The sequence below is a fragment of the Monomorium pharaonis genome, chromosome 7 (genome assembly GCF_013373865.1).
Source record: "Monomorium pharaonis isolate MP-MQ-018 chromosome 7, ASM1337386v2, whole genome shotgun sequence".
Taxonomy (NCBI): Eukaryota; Metazoa; Arthropoda; class Insecta; order Hymenoptera; family Formicidae; genus Monomorium; species Monomorium pharaonis.
In genome coordinates this window covers 7,448,303-7,467,223 of record NC_050473.1, presented here as the reverse complement: position 1 = coordinate 7,467,223, position 18,921 = coordinate 7,448,303, and the positions used below count along the sequence as shown (strand labels likewise).

Here is an 18,921-nt window from a genome sequence, read left to right as displayed (position 1 = left end):
AATTTATGTGCACGCGATAAAATTTGCCATATTTATTTGCGCATTTGCGGCATCTATCGCATTTGAATCGCCCGTTATCCTGCAATCAGGTGTTCGCTCATTTATAACTGTTCACCGATAATCTCGTTATTATTATTTCTCTAAACCGCCAGTGTCGTTGAATGAACGATTGTATTAAACGATTTTGATTGTAATAATGCGACGCATGAAAATTCATTATCAACGTTTGCGGAATGATAGTTTTTAATTGCTCCTACGAGGAGTTTCTCGAGGAACAACTTAGTTAGTAATCGTTTCTTACTTCGGAAAATTATAGAATATGGATTATGATAATTTTTTCCAGAATTTAATTTAAAGAATAGAATTTTTATTCCCTCTTTAACCCAAGTTTAATTTTAATCCAATAATATTCCATAATTCTGGCGCGCTGCAAACTTTAGCAGATCAAAAATAAATTATCGAAGCTTCATTATATCGTAAACGATTCGCTACGTAATGCAAAATTGTGAGCTTTCTTTAAAGTTAAAGTTCATTATAATAGTATTTATTTAAATTTGGAAAGTAACGGATGAAAAAAAAAAACTCTTTCTAATGAAAACTTGTTAAATATTCTTTTTCGCTACATCAAACGTTAAACGAGAAATCACACTGAGCTTTATTACAATTTTCATTTTATCTGTATTATTTTAAAATAATTTCATAATCTCTTAAATACTTTTTCGATTCAGTTGGAATTTTTACAATTACAATTTAAACGAGCCTTTAATATGAAAGTACTTAAACGTCCATATTTCAGTAATTGTGACATCGCGAGTCGTTACGAGTGCACCTACCGGAAAATTAGAACAGGCACAAAGCAATAATTTATTGTCAAATATAATCGTTTATCGCTAGGTGCATTATCGTTTTGATTTGTGTGCCGGCAAAATTACCGCGTTAACGATAATTAAAAATCTCGGGAGGTTTACGAGCAATTCGCGCTGCGGGGATTTCTTAAGATAACAGAATTTACGGCGGCAGGCCTTCATTTCTTCGAACTAAGAATCTCCGTTCTTGGCAGGTTTTCAAAAATACTCTACAGATTATCTACATAAATTTATGCAAATTAAAAAAAGCCCTAATGATTAATCCTCCTATTAATTTCTGCACCTTCTTACGGGTCTAAGAGTGAAACACAATTGAATTTAATCCAAACATAAAAGTGTTGTAAATTAAGGCGATAAAGAAATATACAAGAGATATATAATATCTTTAATAATTTAAAATAATCAAAATTTTGAAAAGTCAAGAATAATTATATAGCTTGTTTATCATTGATTGCTGTCTCTCATCAATTAACGAAAACTGCATCAAAAATTACTGGATCTAAAACAAATTACAAATTTGTTTCTTTAACCGAATTTAAATAACGACAAACTAATTCTTTTTAATTGTATAATTTTTATACAAATATCATCTAACTGCACTTATCAACTTTACAGTGCAATGACATGGCACGGAGTAAAATATTCTTACAACGTGTACTCTCACGTATCGATTTACTGACCGTGCCACGTACAGTCAATTTATGGGTAGATCGGACATCCATACTTCTAGCTAAACTTCGAATATTTTCCGATACGATGCGCATAACCATGACCGATGTCGTGAAAACGTACTTTATTGCATAATATATTTATCTTTACATGATCTAAATATAGAAAGGATTCTAAATATAGAAAGTTTTTATTTTTCTCACAAATGTAAAAAAATAAATAACTTTCCACTTTAAAACGTGTATAGATTTTAACATTATATATACATTGCAAATGATTACATCGCAAACGAACTGATTGTTATGTAATTCCAAGCATATTTGCAAAAAAAAACAAAATTAATTGCTTTTTTTTAAATCATAATTGTAAGAAAATTAAATAACATAAATGACGTTTTAATACAAAATTGTTATCATGTAAAAGCATTTGTTATCTCACAATATATATTATTATCAAACATAGTAGTGATAGTTTCAACTGCGAAACAGACATCTTGGAAGGTACGCATTTAGAAAATTGAAGCAGCGCGAAAATTTAAGCTTCACTCGCCTCGAAATCTTATACATTTTCGCAAGGAAAAAGGAAAAACGATCCGGATACAATTTATTGTCGCCGAGAATTCAACGAGGGAAAGTCAATTTTTGCAAGTGTTGATGCAATGAAAAGAAACTCGAGATAATTCATTTGTCACGCGCTCGCATTCTCGAAACGTCCGCGCCATATGCAACAGCTTAAGGAGACGGAATACTCGGCGATAAATCGAATTACTGGTTATATACACGAACAGCTCAAGCATGAAAACCGATAAGAATCGCTCGATGAAGAGCGGCATTTTACGTCTGCCGTTAATGCGGTCACTCGGGTTTGCATCTATCTGTCGCATCGTTAAACCCCACTAGCCTCTAATAATATACACTGAGAAAAAAATGTTGTTAATTTGACTAAATTTTTCAACTAGATTAATTTTTTTCAGTTCAAGTATTTATGCAAATAACTTAAATACATAAAATACATAAACCTTAATTTAAGTATTTATATATTTGACTAAAATACACAAATAGTTAAATTAAAGAAATTTAATTAAGTTGAAAAATTTAGTCAAATCAACAACTTTCTTTTCTCAGTGTATGTTAATGCCGGCGTTGCGAAGAAAAAACACATACATTTTGCAAATGAACCCGACTTCCAATCAGATCGTTTAAATGAAAGGGCAACACTACTCCGACATATTTAAGTTTAACTATTCAACCCTCGATTTCGATGGCTGGAATCGTATGTGAGCCTCCGGCAGCACCAGGAGGGTGAATCTCCTCTGGGAATGGAAACGTCTGACCGTTTGATTATCCACGTTATATCCCGTGGTCGTAATTACAAGTCGAACGCGATATTCGTCACGCCATCTGGTATGTCTCAGGACTCCCCTCGCAAAGGATATCCTCGCGAAGAGAAGTCAAGTCGGACCGGGAGAGAATAATCGATATCGGAAAGGCAAATATAATATTCTGAATTCTATCTCTCTCTTTCGTGCGCTAAAAAGAAATTGCCGAGATTTGTTTAATACTTTGCCGACACATAAATCCATCGGTGTGTGTGCTTGCGGAATAATTACAATTAAATATTACCTATTTACATCTAATCCCTCATAGTTGATCAATTTACATAATTCCACATATCGGGTATAATAATAACAATGAAACGACGGTCTATCTAGCCTTTCATTGTGGAAACACCATAAATTTCAAATATCAATGCCACGGTCCTCATTAAATACATTATATATATCTACACGAGCGCGCGAAACAATATCCTCGGTATCGCGTATTACTATTTACGTTTGCGTCACGCATTTCAGCCGGTGTAACTCTCACTCCCTAGATTTTGATCAAATATATGAAACGCGACAAACAGGCAAAATTCACAGACACCGTGTAACCCGTACACCGTACGCTGCAGCGCGTGGGGAATTTTTTCCACAAATCTGCTGGGATTGCAAGCGGCGCGGATACATTTTCTGTAAACGTCGCCCGCCGAATATCACGGAGGATTCGCGCGACGATATTTCCTGAACTGGATTTAACGTCGCGGGTGTGTAACCACTCGCGGCTTGGACCACGCTCTGCGACGCGGGAGATAAGTCCGTTTCGTGTGTATTTTGCGGAAACCGGGCGGGAAAGTGCAAACGCCGGTTTATTTTAAAAGGAGGCGAAGCGGGCGAAGGAGGACAAGCGCGGCTGAGCCGGGGTGCAATTTTCAGACAATTTCGTGTAATAACTTTTGCATGTGAAATTGCAATAATACGTTCCCCACGGCGGGCTTGTAGGTCGGTGCACGTTATGCAAAGGGCAGTCTCTTCCGCATACTTCCCCCTTATTTTGTGCCCCCTGTCCTCCTTCTCTCGTTAGTAGCGTGAGGTCACTTTCCCGGAGATACTAACCCTTCCTCCTCCATCTCGTCTTCCCAATCCCTTTTCCTATGCTTGACCGCCTTTCTGCGTTCGTTGTTTTTTTCACATATTCGCATCTCGACCACGAGTTTTTAATTACAAATATTGTCTATTCCTTTTTACTACTGCTATTTATAAATGTTCTATTCTAAATATATTTATTTAAATTTGCATCTTATACCTCGGATTTACTAATAGGACGTAACGTAAAAAATTAATAATTTTTACCTGCACAAAGATAACATAATTTAGCAATAGTGTATTTTTGCAATTTATAGACAGAACATCGTTGTATCTTTCCAGACTCCTACGTTTGCATAATCGCGAATGTATTTTGAACAATTTATTCAGATAGTAATATAGATTTTTATTCAAATAGAAGTTTTAACTTAATTTGGAAAACACTTTAAATATTGTTTTAAGATAAACACTTATGTTGTATTTGTGTGTAATAGCATAGCATATCTCTTCCCGCCCCTTCTCTGTCTCTCTCGTTCTTCAGTATTTTGAATTTAGTTACTGTTATACTTTGTCCAAATAGAACCGATGCAGATGGAAATATCCTATTGACAACTTGTCAAATGCAACTGTAGCGATCGGATATTACAGAACAAAGTACAAAGAATTTCGAAAACAAATTTTATCATTCCCTCTGCGGTTGTAAGACAATCCCTAGCGGATCCGAAAGCAAAGAATTGTTGAAGCATTAGTGGTTTGCGGAAATAAAATAGATGTCAAATGGATAAAAAGAAAATCGGAGCTGCACATCGATTTTTCCAAGTGAGGAAGAACTACACTTCCACGCTTTTAGCTTGAATGATGTTGTAGTAATGTGCATTAAGATAAGTGATCGTATGACTACATAGGAAGGAAAAATTTCATTTTCATGAAAAAATTTACATCGTTTTGATAATTTTTTTTTTAATTATCCACGTATTTTGTAACATATAAAAAATTATAAAAATTTTCTAATATACTTGCATGTAAGTTAATTTACGTTAATTAACCAAGCGTAAAAATTAAAAGCATACTGGTATTATTTTCATCATATGCAATCTTTATTCACCTTTGTACAAGATACGTAATGAAATTTACAGCACACTTTAAATGGTTATATTTAACTCAAGCATGTTTCATTTGCGAAAATACACCATTAAAACAATTTATAGAAGAAATTTATGCCGTTACAGTTATTTCTCGCTCCTCCCTCTGTACGTTTTTAAATTATCTTTACAAAGTACATGTCTTGAATATTCAAATATTCTGTGAAAGTAAAGATTACAGTGACTAAAAAAAATCAAAGTTCCGTTGGCTAAAAAAAAATCAGAATTTATTATACAAAATGCTCTGAATAACAAACTAATTCAAATACAGTATTAATTTTTAATTTAATTTTTGGCGAAACGTAGTATCTTTAACATTTTTTTTTCAAATTTTTATAATTGATACTTCCTAGTTAAAAAATAAAAATAATATTTAAATTTGTTAGGTTATTCCAGAAGCATTTTTGTTCTCCTTATTGGCTATAATAATTGCAAAAAAATGAAATCTGGTCCACAAAAATAATCGTCTTAAAAAATTCAGATTAAGATTGCTTTCATAAAGCATATCTATGATGTGTAAAACGATTAATATTCGTTTTACTGTACTATTGTAGAAAGACAACCAAAAATCTGCAAAATTATTTATAAATTCAAATTTAAATTTACATACCATCTACAATCGCGCTATAAAATAGCCCGACTTATTTTCCGCAAGTTTCACATCCATGGAACAAATGTAAAAGTTACATAATGAGAAAATGTTCGTTTCATTTTGCAAATTTTATCATTATTTTTCACCATTCTATTTTTTTGTGACAATGTGAAAGCTTTTTGACAACTTAATGCTGGTTCTATGAATATGATGAAAATGAAAATGAGCAACTAGGAGAGTTCTTGTATTTTAACATTTGCAATCGAACATGGTAGTTGTTTTATGCGAGTTAATAAATCTGAATGTTATTGAAACTTGCGAATTTAAAATTACTATCGCGGAGTTTTATTTGAATAAAAAGTGCACAGTAGTTTTATTTAAATTCCTCGGTGAATTTTCGAAAAATCAGGTCGCATTCAGACGTACGTCAAAAAATATCGTCCACTCCGATCAAGTTACCGACGTATACCCCCGTACGTTTCACCGTGCTTTAATTTTAATTACGACTACGATTTAATCAATGGCGATATCAATATGTACGAAAGATTTATCGAGCAAGCCCGACGCTTTCGCCGTTGGCGAATGCAATGATAGCGAACCCGGGATGATATGGGACGTGCAGTAGCGCTGTAACAACATAGAGAGAGAGAGAGAGTAAGCTCCATCTTCATTCCCGGGAAATTGAACCCGACGGTAGTTCGTGCATTCGAGTGTCCTTCGGAAATGGCGTATCGCTTCACGTTACGTGCTGCTAATATTTTTTCTACACTCGCCGGGGGAGAAATACCAGTTCCGCGAAGTCAAGATCAGACGGAATTACAAACGTCGTCATATCGTGTCTCATTTCGCGAAAGCAAACAGAGATAACATACATGTCTCTCGCTGACATTAGACACGAACAATGTAAGCACAGCTTCGTGGAAACTAAGTCAATATAGGAAGAACAAATTCCTTATAAGGAATGTATATACAAAAGTTATTAATCATCTCATGTATTTATCTTATCAATTTGTCCATATTATTATTTTAATTTTTACGCATCCAGACTTTTGTAATTTTATTGGATTTTTCATTTGTAATTAGTATCGTAATTCAGATTCGTTTTATAATTAACGCAATAGTAACGATATCCTATTATATCCTGTACATTATGTAATATCATTAGCAAAGTTGAAAATATGTCAATAATTTAATTTGCATGTTCTCATTGTGATATTGCATCATTATTTCAAAATTTTCCTCAAAGTTTTGACTATGCACGCGAGCCATCCGACGTGACAATTAAAATAAAACCGCGACGTAACACTGGCATTCCATTGTAGATCCGAGGTTGGACATAACTATACATTGCACTTTTTTTAAGGGTGTCACGGCACCCGGATATGTCCGAGCATAATAAATTTTACCCTCTTTCGTCGTCCGGTTCTCCTTTACTTATGCTTCATTCGGGTATAAATCCTCACGCGTACAATGAGAGGTGACCCTTCATGAATACAAAAAGTCAGGAACACGTTTTGCAATCTCGAATATATTAGCGCAACGGTAACGCGAGAATCACAAGCAATTGAAGAGACAGCGTTCGCGAAAAAATGTTAAGCACACGCTAATAGAATTATCTTCAGTAAATTGAATGCAACACATTTTCCTTCTCCATCGAATTAAAGATGCCAAGTCTTGTGCAAAAATGTGAAAAATGACGTCAATCAGTCACAAATATACAACAATTAATATTTTATATATTCACAAAGTTTTGTTAATATGAATATGTGAAGGAACTAATTCATCGCTATGATATACAAACGGAAACGATATATCGTGTTCAATCGTGTTAATTATAAATAGTACGACTGAAAATATCGATTGTATTAGAATCGTTTGTCATTTTCTCACCGACATGTTGGATATGGATAAACACAATGCGGTACATCGTTGCTGTATAAATCAAAGAAAATTGAAAATCATCGTAATTCATGCAATGCCATTATATATTAATAATGTTTACGCTTTAGTGCATTTGATAAATTGCGCACAATATCGAGATTTTCTTTATGTTTTATTAATGTGTAACAGCTAAGCGTTAATCGTAACTCAACCGAAACCAGGAGATATGCCGCATTGCGTTTGCTACTATCGATAATATCGCGCATTGATAGATCCACACCATACGTGATGTTACGTAACGTAGTCCTAATTTAAGATTCTAAAATTCCTTTATAACGAGAAGCTTTTCTATTAATTATATTATGTCTATTATTTACAATAATAAATGAAATTAGCACACATAATGTGAATAATAATACAATTAAGTAAGTAGAACGCCATTTTCGAGACAGATTTTGATGACTAAAAAAAGGTTAATGTAAATTTTAACAATTCTTAATTTATTATTTAATTTAACTTCATATCTCTTACATGATATCTAAAAAATACTATTTTATATCATTTATTTTTTACCATTTAAATTATTGAACTTTTTACTACGTTTTTAAATTTTATTGTCCCCTAAAAATATCATGTATAATTTTGATGTGCTAAATCTTGCAAATAATAACACTTGCAATTTTTGAATTTTAATTCGTACGCTCACGTTAGTATGTTCTGCTCATCGAAGGCGAAAGAACATTTTCAGAATGACAACACTGCCATCATCTTGTAAAAAATGCCGTTAGAATCCAAGATTCTTATTGCACTCGTAGCAATTCGTTCTCCCCATTATCTTTGACTGTCGCTCGTTCCATTTTAACGATCTCCTCGCTACTTATAACCGATAGAAACTTTGTTAAAATACTCGCTTTGTTAAAATACATTACGTTTCGAGAGATCAAAACCTATTTAAATTTTACTAAGAATCCTCGATATCTTTTTTGGGCATCTATAATTGCGCGTAGACGTTTCACGTGAATGAAATGTAGGTTTGCGCGGCCGATTAACGTTGTATCAGCCGATGCGTCAGCATTTATAGTGGCTCTTTTGTCAGCCGTTGATAATGATCTGCCAGCGAGCAAGTACGATGCAAATCACCTCTGCCAGAGACGGAGGAAATTAAGCCGCGCGATAACAATAACCGCTCGATAAGACCGGGCTATTCGAGTTTAGTTTCGCCTCGATGTAATTACGTTACACGGACTTGGATGCTCGCGTAGTGTTTCTTCTTCTTCTTCGATACTTACTATGACAATTAGAAGAGATTTGCGTTTTCAGCTAACAAGGCGCAAATTGCGGATGTACGGTGTACATTTCTCTCGCCGCGAGAGACAAAGGTAAGTCTAACAGCAACTGGCATCGGGGGTCTCACCCGAGACCGCCGTAACCGGTGTCCAAGGAGGACGTTTAATTCAATGGGGCGGGAATAAGTAATGTACCTTTGATAAAGTCGTTCTCTTCCTACCTTGGGGAACCGCCGGCGCAGTTCCCCGCGACGCGCCCCGGGCAAACGGGGTTTGATTATACAAAGACAAGAACAAAATTCTTAGCCCGACGACGATGACAACGCCGACGGTTCTGCCTCTGCTTCGCTCCATCCCGGGCATTTCGTTTTATGAATCAGCGTTATAATCCCCGCAATGTGTATTAACGATAATCCTTACTGTTTAATCGAGCCTTAATCCGGATTTCTCGTGCATTAACAATCGACTGTTAACTGTTTCTTGGTGAATAGGAATATACGAATGAGCGAGCAGCTCGATAATCGCTGAAACACTAAATTTAACAACATTAGCGAGATAATTCTGTTGAATAATTTTGACGATTCGACGGACGGTACGGAAAAATTCCGCCCCGTCTAATTATTTCTAGTTGCGTGAATCATAACATTTGTCATATGTTGAAGTAAAACACGATAAATGCACTCGGTTCGACACGGTGTGCGCTCGCCTGCAGTGTTTCTCTTTCAAAAGCGTTAAAGCAAACAGCGGTATATGAAAAGCTTAAGTAAATACAAAGTTGCCCCGAGAAAGACGCAAACTATTAACAAAGCACGATTCTCGTATTCGTGCTCGTAATATCTTTGTCAAAAATTTTAGTGCTTATAGTATCGGCATTATGAACTTAACCTGCACATTAGACGCTAGAAGTTAAATTATTATTGAGGCGAAATTTCTATATATAATACATCTGACGTAGAGTGGCGTGAATGTAACATCATTATTTTAAATATACTACGAATTCTATACACATCTCCTGAATAAACACTGTTCAGTATAAACTCTAATCAAATTAATTACATATTAATATTGTGTTGAATAAATTTAATGTAGTACTGCGGTTAGACATCAGTTATGTTGCATATACATCATGAATATGTTATTAACATACATGTATTAACCGAAAGCAAGCAACGTAATGTTGTATCAAGTAAAGCCATGAGATATTGAAAGCGTAAAAAAAAAGACACGAAGTTGTATATGTATATAAAATTTAAAGAAATTTACAGTGAAAGCTTTTGGACAACTTCCTCGAGTAGAGCGGCGAACTTTCGATAATTGAATTACGACCGTGCTCAAAGTACTCGCTCGCATTCGGCCGCACTCTGCAAAATGTATGTGGGCGGCTAGCGTTTCCACTCGGCCGGAAATTATAGTCAGATAGCAATGGAATATTACAGTCCACTGAACGAAGTTTCTTGCAGCGGGCGCGCAACTAAGAAACATCATATCTCGAGTTTACGATAATACATTTATGAATTTATTTGTCCAATTTCTTGCGTTTAAGAAACTTGAATATCTTAATCTGCGAAAGACCGTTTATACGATCATTTTTACGACAGATTTGTTCGCTTTGAGGATAATTTAAGTTACGCGATTGTGCGCCCGTAATCTACATGAAGCTCTAACGGAATGTTGTAAATCTAATAGAGGTAAGTACACATTAGTCGTAATACGGCGATACATCGATGATTTTTTGACGCGTCGGGCAGTCGTACTCGCGCGCTTTAAAGAATGCAGAAAGATACGCGTACAACTTCGTACACTCTCACACAAGCCGCATAAATGTTAGAGAACAAGCCATTACTCTTAATAATCTTCCTCTGAAGAATTGCAACGTCGGCTAGTGCAATTTTAATATGTTCAGCAAAACTTAAGTCGCGCACCACGTTCCAGCGTGCTGTAATTTTTATCGTCAGCTCCCAGCGGAATACGTTGCGTTTAGGAATTTAACAGCACAACACATATATATATATATATATACACGCACACACATACACACAGCATATTCATCGACATGATGCCGCGCAAAGCCCAATCTCTGCTCTACTTCACTGGACGATGACTTTGCGACCTGATTTTCATTTCGATGTCGAATCCGACGTTACGCAAAATGTATCGAGAAGACTGAAATTACTGAAAATTACTTGTCGCGCTGCATGCGATAACTTCGTGCGCGCTCTGTTCGCAACTTCGAGAGTTACATTTGCTGTTTAATATATGAAATGTGATTTTATTAATTGACTACGCGCATTCAGCGAACGCGATAGGAAATACGCGGTAAAAGCGCGTATATGTACCCAAAGTGAATCTTTTGTAGCGCAAATAATTTCACGGCTGACGTGTTTGTATGATGAATAAAAAAACCCAAAGGCTTTTTCATCGATAACTTTTCATTCCGCGCGTTCACATTATCCACATTTACGGACGTAAAATTCATAACGCGTTATACGAATTACGCGCGCGCACGCACACACGCACATACGTAAAATTCGCATCCCATCTGTCAATAATAAATTAGATTAGCATCTGTAAAAATTTTCCAATTACAGCGCCCACATTATTATCGAGTCATTTTATTTCTTTTCCTCTTCATAATAAAACGCAGGAATTCGTAATATTTATTTTATGAATAAACCCTCTTCATTACGTTATCATCTTTCACCGCACGTCACGCGACGAGAGCGAGAGGAATTCTCTTCATGATCTCCTATGATCACCGGCCTGACGGACGACGACACGTCTCGCGTAAAAACGGACGCTCGTGTCCCTCTCTGTAATTCTTGTCGGTCGTGTCACAACATTAGAGGAAAAAAAAAGAAATCCGAGTGGAAAGGGGGAGTATGCCATTATTGCTCCTCTCGTGAGCCAACGCGAAATGGAATTTTTTATGACGCCTAGCTCCTACGGGTCGCATTTGTGTCGAGCGTGTACGGGGAATGGACAGGTCCTAACTCTGTCGGGGAAACGAACGCCATAGCGGTCTAGGTGTATTACACATACACACATGCGCGCGCGCGCGCGCGCGTACGCTGGAATTAACAAAGACGAAAGAGAACGGCGGGGCACAGTCGATCATCTCCTCGAGTATCTCTTGGCACTTCACGTCCGGAGAAAATGAGACGCGCGGCATCAGTCTCGCGCAATTTGAATTGCGAAGCGTGCGCGCGGTATCGGGAAACTTGAAAATAGCTTAATCGATCATCTTCTCATTCCGCATTACCTCGGCTGTCACGCCGTAAGTTACTCGCTCGGTGACTCGATAACGCTTTGAATTATAATCGCGGAAAACGGAATCTATTGAAATGGGATCAGCAGCCTCTAGTGGGTGATTGATTAATCATAGCATCGAAACGGAATTACAAAATGTGGACTGTGGCTACATGGAATTGGGCTATTCATTGTAATTATTGTTTGTAATTATCGTGAATCTGTTTATATCACTGATATTATATATCATTAGGATATTTGTTTAATCTATTGATGTAATATTTGATGTAGAGAGAAAGAGAGAGAAAATGTGTGTATTTTTTCCTAATTTATACAGAGTATTCCCGGATTTTTTGTACAAATTTTAACAGCATGTTCTATGCTTTATAAAAAGAATATAAAACAAAAATATGAAATCTGCAAGAAACAATTTTTCACCGAAGTTTATATTTTAAAAAGCTGTTTGCCCATGTCAACACAAGCTTGGCATCGACGTAATATTAAATTTATCACCATAGAAATTTCGTGCCGATTTTGCTTAATCTTTGCAGTTGCGTGAATAATTCTTTGGATTCATCTCTTCGCATGACTTCGATAAATATATATTTAATTTATATTTAATACGTAACGATCATTTTATAAATTTAAAATTTGTTAATTTGTTATTTGACAAATTAATTATAAAATTTACTTAGCACAAAAAATGTAAAAGATTATATGGAAAATATTTACTTATATTTATAATTGTAATTGTTTAAGCATACATACGTAGATTACGAAATCCAGATGTTGTCTTCAGGCGTTAATCTAGTGTATTTTAATCAAGCAAATAATCATCGAATTGCAAGAAGTTAATGAACGAATTAACAAATACAAAAATGTGCTTTTGCCCTGCTTTGCTTTCACCTTGATGATTTTAGATTATTTCTACGATCACGCAGGATAATGATGCGTACTTAATAACGAGTGTGTTTGAACTGAGTTTTGTGTTCACACTAATTCACACGCGTTAAAACCACTTGCAAATCGAAGAGCAATTAGTAAAGTGGCCGAATATCGGTCGTGCATCTACCTCTGTAAGCGATTTGCATAACGCACGGCTAATCATAATCAAAGTAATTAATTGCGCCTCCTCTCTCCTTCCCTCCCGTTCCCGCACGATCCGTTCTCATAGACCCCGTCATCGGTATGACCCGCGAAACAATTAGATCGCGATCCAGTACAGTTGGTTCGCCCCAGCAGCATTATATTATTAATTTAATTTGCATAACTGCATTATACACAGCGAACGCGTAGGATCGCTAGAAGCGTCTTTGAAGCCAATATCCCTGAGAAGGTAAACCGCACTTTTAACGCTACATAAATTCTATTGGAACCGTCGTTGTAGACTGTTGTTTGTAGTAATTTGATTGTTACATCATGACAAGAACGTAATATATTCACATAAATATTAAACTTTTGAGTTTTTATATGTAATGTTTGAAATGTTCTTGATTCCTAAAAGGCTTCCTTCGCTGCATAAAATTTTAATTTTACAAGAAATTTTTAGTGTCTTTTTATCAATATATTATTACAATCCTTATCATTGCTTAAAAGTTTGAGTAAACCACTTTTAGCTTGATAATGATAATATCTATATTTTGTTTCAAATGATCGGAGTTTTTTTCGCCGCCATTTTATCAACGTCAAAATCGGGATTTAGCAAAGTCATTTCCGCCGGCGTGTTGTCTGCGCTTTCCAAAATATTAAATCATCAATTGCTCCTATAGAAGGGTTTCATTTCGCAGCGAGTATCAAATCCATTTACGAGCGTCACACCGAACATTTTTCAAATAAATATAAATAAAACTGTACAACAATCTTTTTGCTTACGGCTATAAAAAATACAATAACATGAAATTTATTACGGTTCAGTTAATCCTTTCCACTGTCCCTCTAATTAAATTGTTACCCAGAAATCGAATCTTATCGAAAAATTATTCATACAATTAATTTGACATATGATTTAATTAATCACGAGTTTCTTTCCGCGCTTGCTCTTCTATTACCCTAGCTGTTGTTATCAGATAACTGCGTATCAAAAGGGCCTTTTACTATCTTTTTTTTTTTCTTTTATTTGCTAAATCGATTCATTTCACGATAGAAATGGTGACGAGTAGAGCACGTAATGCAGGTGATTGAATAACGTTTCAATGAAGAATTGCTGACACCCCTAGAGTGCCACGCAACAAGCCGATAATGGGCGCCTGTTAATTACTCGTTTTAACAAGTCCGCTGCAGACTCGCCCGCTGATGGACTCGCAACTCGTCCCGGGGGACGATTCGTTACGTAAAACATCGTCCAGAAAAGCCGTTAGACGGTAAAATTCTATGCTTAACATCAAAGCCACGTTATCGAACGAAGCCGCGCGTAATCTTCACGGCTAGTTCTATTGTGTCAGAAAATATTGTCCGTTTCTACGGCAGGGATCACCCGATCAATGTACGACAGTTGGCGAAATTACGCCTCACAAATATAACTGATTGTTGGACGAGTCGCCTATTTCGCGTGTACGCGATATCGTAAATACCGTCGCGGACGTGACAATAGCCGTTGCGATCTCTCATGTTTCTTTCAAACATCATCGCCCGGTGCATCGAAATGCAGATGCACGTTCTCGTTCCAACGTTAAAGCGAACCTTTTACACATTACATTTGATGAAACATTATATTGTAACCAAAATATAATTATAAGTAACTTATATACGTAGATACAAGTAAAATTATATGTTTCACTAAATATTTTTAAATAAAAAAAATAATAAAAAACACATTAATATCGCTAGATACCACGTCAAAACTAAAAAAGATAGACAAACATTACCTGGATTTTTAAACGTGTCCGTGCTGAAAATTGTCCCTAAAATTTTCATGCGCTTATAAACAAAATAAAAGTCTAACACTCAGCATGATCAACTAAAGTTATATTATATTAACTCGAATATTTTATCACGTCCCTCTCTGCATGGCTAATATAATTTCAGTGGCGCAAAATCCGTAGACAAACTCGAAACTCTAGAGCTAAAAACGGAGGATCTAAACTCGGCTCGATGGGATAATCGATTAGCTTTGAGCATTTTTATTGCGCAAAGCGTCCGATAGCCGCGCGCGCCGTTCCAATAAAATTCCTTCCGTAAAAGATATAAGTTTGAGAACGCATTGCATATTCAGCGTGTACAGTCGATTGCATATTCGGCACCGAAATTCGCACGGCGTTGCTGATAAATTGTATTACGTTTTTTTTTCGTCTGGAGTGCAAATCGAGGACCACCTCCGCGCTCGCTCATCATCGCAACGTCGTTGCGCGGAAATAGCGTGAAATTCAATTAGAGGATCAAGCAAAAATTTCCCATTGCTATTTCCGCACGTAAATGTTATTACTCGCCGCTCGTAATAAAGCATTAATGCGTATTTCAATCTATCAGCCGGTCTGTCAACATCGCAAGTGCACCGTTGAATTAAGAGTTCTATTGGTATTATTATGCCAAAACGTTACCAAAATTGTTGCTATTATTGTTGCACCCTTTTAACCACGTCTGCATTAATCCTTCATGCAGATACACACGCCTCTCATTGTGCGATTATTAGCACGTTATTTAGCATGTCAATTGCGTACCCTTCGTTTAATATTAGCCACTGAATACGCTTCAATACAATCAGCCTTAAAATACATTCACAGAGGAACGACATTGTGTAAAATTTAATAAGATTTAATTAAAGTAAAATTATATTATTAAATTATAATATTTAATAAAATTTCTACTAAAATCATAGAATGAAATGATGATTATTTAATTATAAGAAGAGCATACCAATGTTAGCATATTTACAGGGAGAAATGATAACATCAAAATTATCTAGCTGAAAATTTTTGATATTAATTCCAAAAATTATGAGCACGTTGCTTAAAGTTTTAATATTGCGATGCAAATTAAAACTTTATGTGAGAGACTATTAGAAATCGACTTATTTTGTATGTTTATTTAAAAATTTTTAATTTAAAATATTTTCTTACTTTTTTGTTACATGTTTTATTCCAAGCACTAATATTTTTTTATTCCTCAAGCACTAATATCTATTCAGTCTCTCTCTCTCTTCATCTCTCTCTCTCTCTCTCTCTCGGGGCTCTCTCTCTCTCTCTCTCTCTCTCTCTCTCTCTCTCTCTCTCTCTCTCTCTCTCTCTCTCTCTCTCTCTCCCGCCTTCCCTCCCTCCCTCCCTTCCTTCCTCCCTCCCTCCCTCCCTCTCTACCCCTACAAGAATAGAAATTTTAACAATAAAAGCAATAAATGACGGTTTTGCAATCTAAAAGACGATTCTAATTTCGATCACTAGTTGAGATATTATTTTTCGCAACCAATTTTTCACAGGAAAAAAAGAGTTAGATGGAAAAAGATGTTAGTATCATTATTATTAAAATTAAGCATTAATATCATGATGAGAAGATGGTATTATAGTTACTCGTAATATCTCCGCTAGGCCAGAAATTCTATGATTTATACTTTATAGATTTGATTAAAACTCGCAGTTATGCATATAATGTACGAGTGAAAAGGTGAAAATGTTCAAGTTTGCAATTTAAAATATTGATTATTAACAAAGTCACTATACAAAATGTAAATGAGGAGAGAGAGGGTCGTAATATCACCTTGCCCTTTACTATTCTTATTCAACTTATAAAATCACACAAGAATATCAACATAATGACTCTGCTATGATCTGATAAGATTCATCTTAAATTAATTTTCACAGATCGGTCTACATTTTATTATCTAAAAAAAAACTTGACGGTTAAATGTTCATCATAATTATTTTGATAACGTAGCAAAATTGTTTTCAGATCTAACTTTTCTAAATTTCTAGATGCTTCAGCAAAATCTTTCCGTGTACGGACTCAGTTAAGTGATTTGGTCAATGGCTAGGCATCCACCGTCGCCCCGTCAATGAAAAGATTACTCGAGAATTAGATCTCGCTGTAGAGCGCGATAGACACGCCTTTTTGAAACAGCTCGTACGTTCACTTCACAGGGAGAATTCAATGGTACCGTCCGTGCACACTGACATAAAAGAAACGGATGAATTTCCACTTACGGATCTCGGAACTACACTTTTCGAACGCGGCGAATCTCCTCGGAGGACGAGGTCGCGTTCCCAATCGCGTACTCGAGATGCGCATCCAAATCGCCGCCGGGAAATCGCACTGCGAAATCCTCTTCGACTCAAAAAGAAGAGGCAGAACCAGGCCTTCCGTTTGCGCCGTGAGCGGTCCCACGCGCACTTTTACGCGCCGTTTACCGCAATGACGGCGTAACACGCACGCAGTGCAGTAACTTCCGGTCCGCGGTCGCAGCTGATACCGCGGAACCGCGCCGACCGATCGCTCTTCGTCGAGGAGGCGGTACCACTTATCCGAATCGCGAGAACTGGTCCTGGGAGTGAACGCGCGCACCCGCGCCCACGTTCATCCTGTCATCACACCGCGATCAATCACCTCAGTTCGAAGTGATTCACAGTCGATCGCCGAGGAACAAAACGTTCGCCCGAGCGAGAGCAAAACGCGTCCCGGCGGGTAAGTCACTACACTGTCAATCGTCCTTTGTAGTGCGCGATCGCAATCGCACGATCCACATTTCAACTGGTCGATCGGAACACTTTCCCCGATGCGCACTGCCTTCGCATCATCGCCCGGGGAAAAAAAAAAAAAAAACGCGCGCGATCTCTCGTCGTCGTTGTCGTCGCACACACGTAAAAATACACGCGCGCTGTTTCCGACAAATTCGAAAGTTCGATGAGACTCGTGATTCTATTCGCCGAAGGGTAAATCGAAAGAAAGATCGACGATCCTCCCCCTTCCGATCGATCGGGACCGGACCGGTGGCGTATCGGATGCCGATGACGCGCGGGGGCTGACAGCGGCGCGACGAGAGGGTGGTGAAGGGGAGAGGAACGGATGCGTGTAAATCCGACGATCGCGAGGCACGAGCGGCACGTCGTGATGTTGGCAAGCGACTAACCTCCGAGAGCCGCTCTGCACCCCCGGACGCCCGCGCATGCCCCCTACCTTAAAGAACGCACCCCCGCCCTCGCGTCGCCGCGCCGCGGGGCTCGGCCCCGTGTGCAGCCGCCCTCCCCGAAACCGCGTTGACTTCATCTTTTTTGACGAGAAAACCACTACTCTCTTTTCTCGCCTCCCTTGCGCCTCCCCTTCGTGTCTCTCCCCCCCCCCTTCCTCGCCATATAAGCGTGTATGTTCTACAACCCGCCTGTCCTTCGCCACTTACCCCTTTCTATTTGCGTCGCGATCTCCTCTTCCGTCAATAGTGGGATACACGCGGTACCCTAAGAATTGTTCTAGCTTAGACCATTCTTGACTCTTCAATTCAATGCGTTTTTCTCGGCGGTTCTTTTTAAATTAACAAGTAAAACGAATGAAATTGGAAGAAATTTCTTCCAGAAATTATTCCCCTCGTGAAGGAAAGGAAATTTTCTTGCTTGCTTGATTTAAAGAATAATCTTTGCCTTTCCAGAGATTATTCTACATATTTGTTGAACATATTTATTCTGGATATTTTATTATGTTTAAAAATAAATAAAACCAGTTGAAATGAATTTAACGTTTCATATGCATCATTCGTATAATTATTTGTAAGCATGTAATATATACATTCAGACAAGTTATTGCTACTATTATTATTATTTTCTGTTTAAATGTGCATTTTCGTGATTAAACGCAAATTATTCGATTGCGATTCAGAAATCAATGCTACAGGCGAACAACTATGTTTTCTGTAAAAACA

At 37.0% G+C, this 18,921-nt stretch overlaps 1 protein-coding gene across 1 annotated transcript in view; it reads right to left on the bottom strand.

The window, feature by feature from the left end:
• The window catches only part of LOC105838753 (limbic system-associated membrane protein), a 78,899-nt gene extending 60,762 nt beyond the window's left edge, over nt 1–18,137 (bottom strand). Inside the window, exon 1 of the mRNA XM_012684531.3 lies at nt 17,216–18,137. The gene's annotated coding sequence lies outside the window, so the exon portion shown is untranslated. The remainder of the gene's footprint in view (nt 1–17,215) is intronic.
• Between the last annotated feature and the right edge of the window lie 784 nt (nt 18,138–18,921).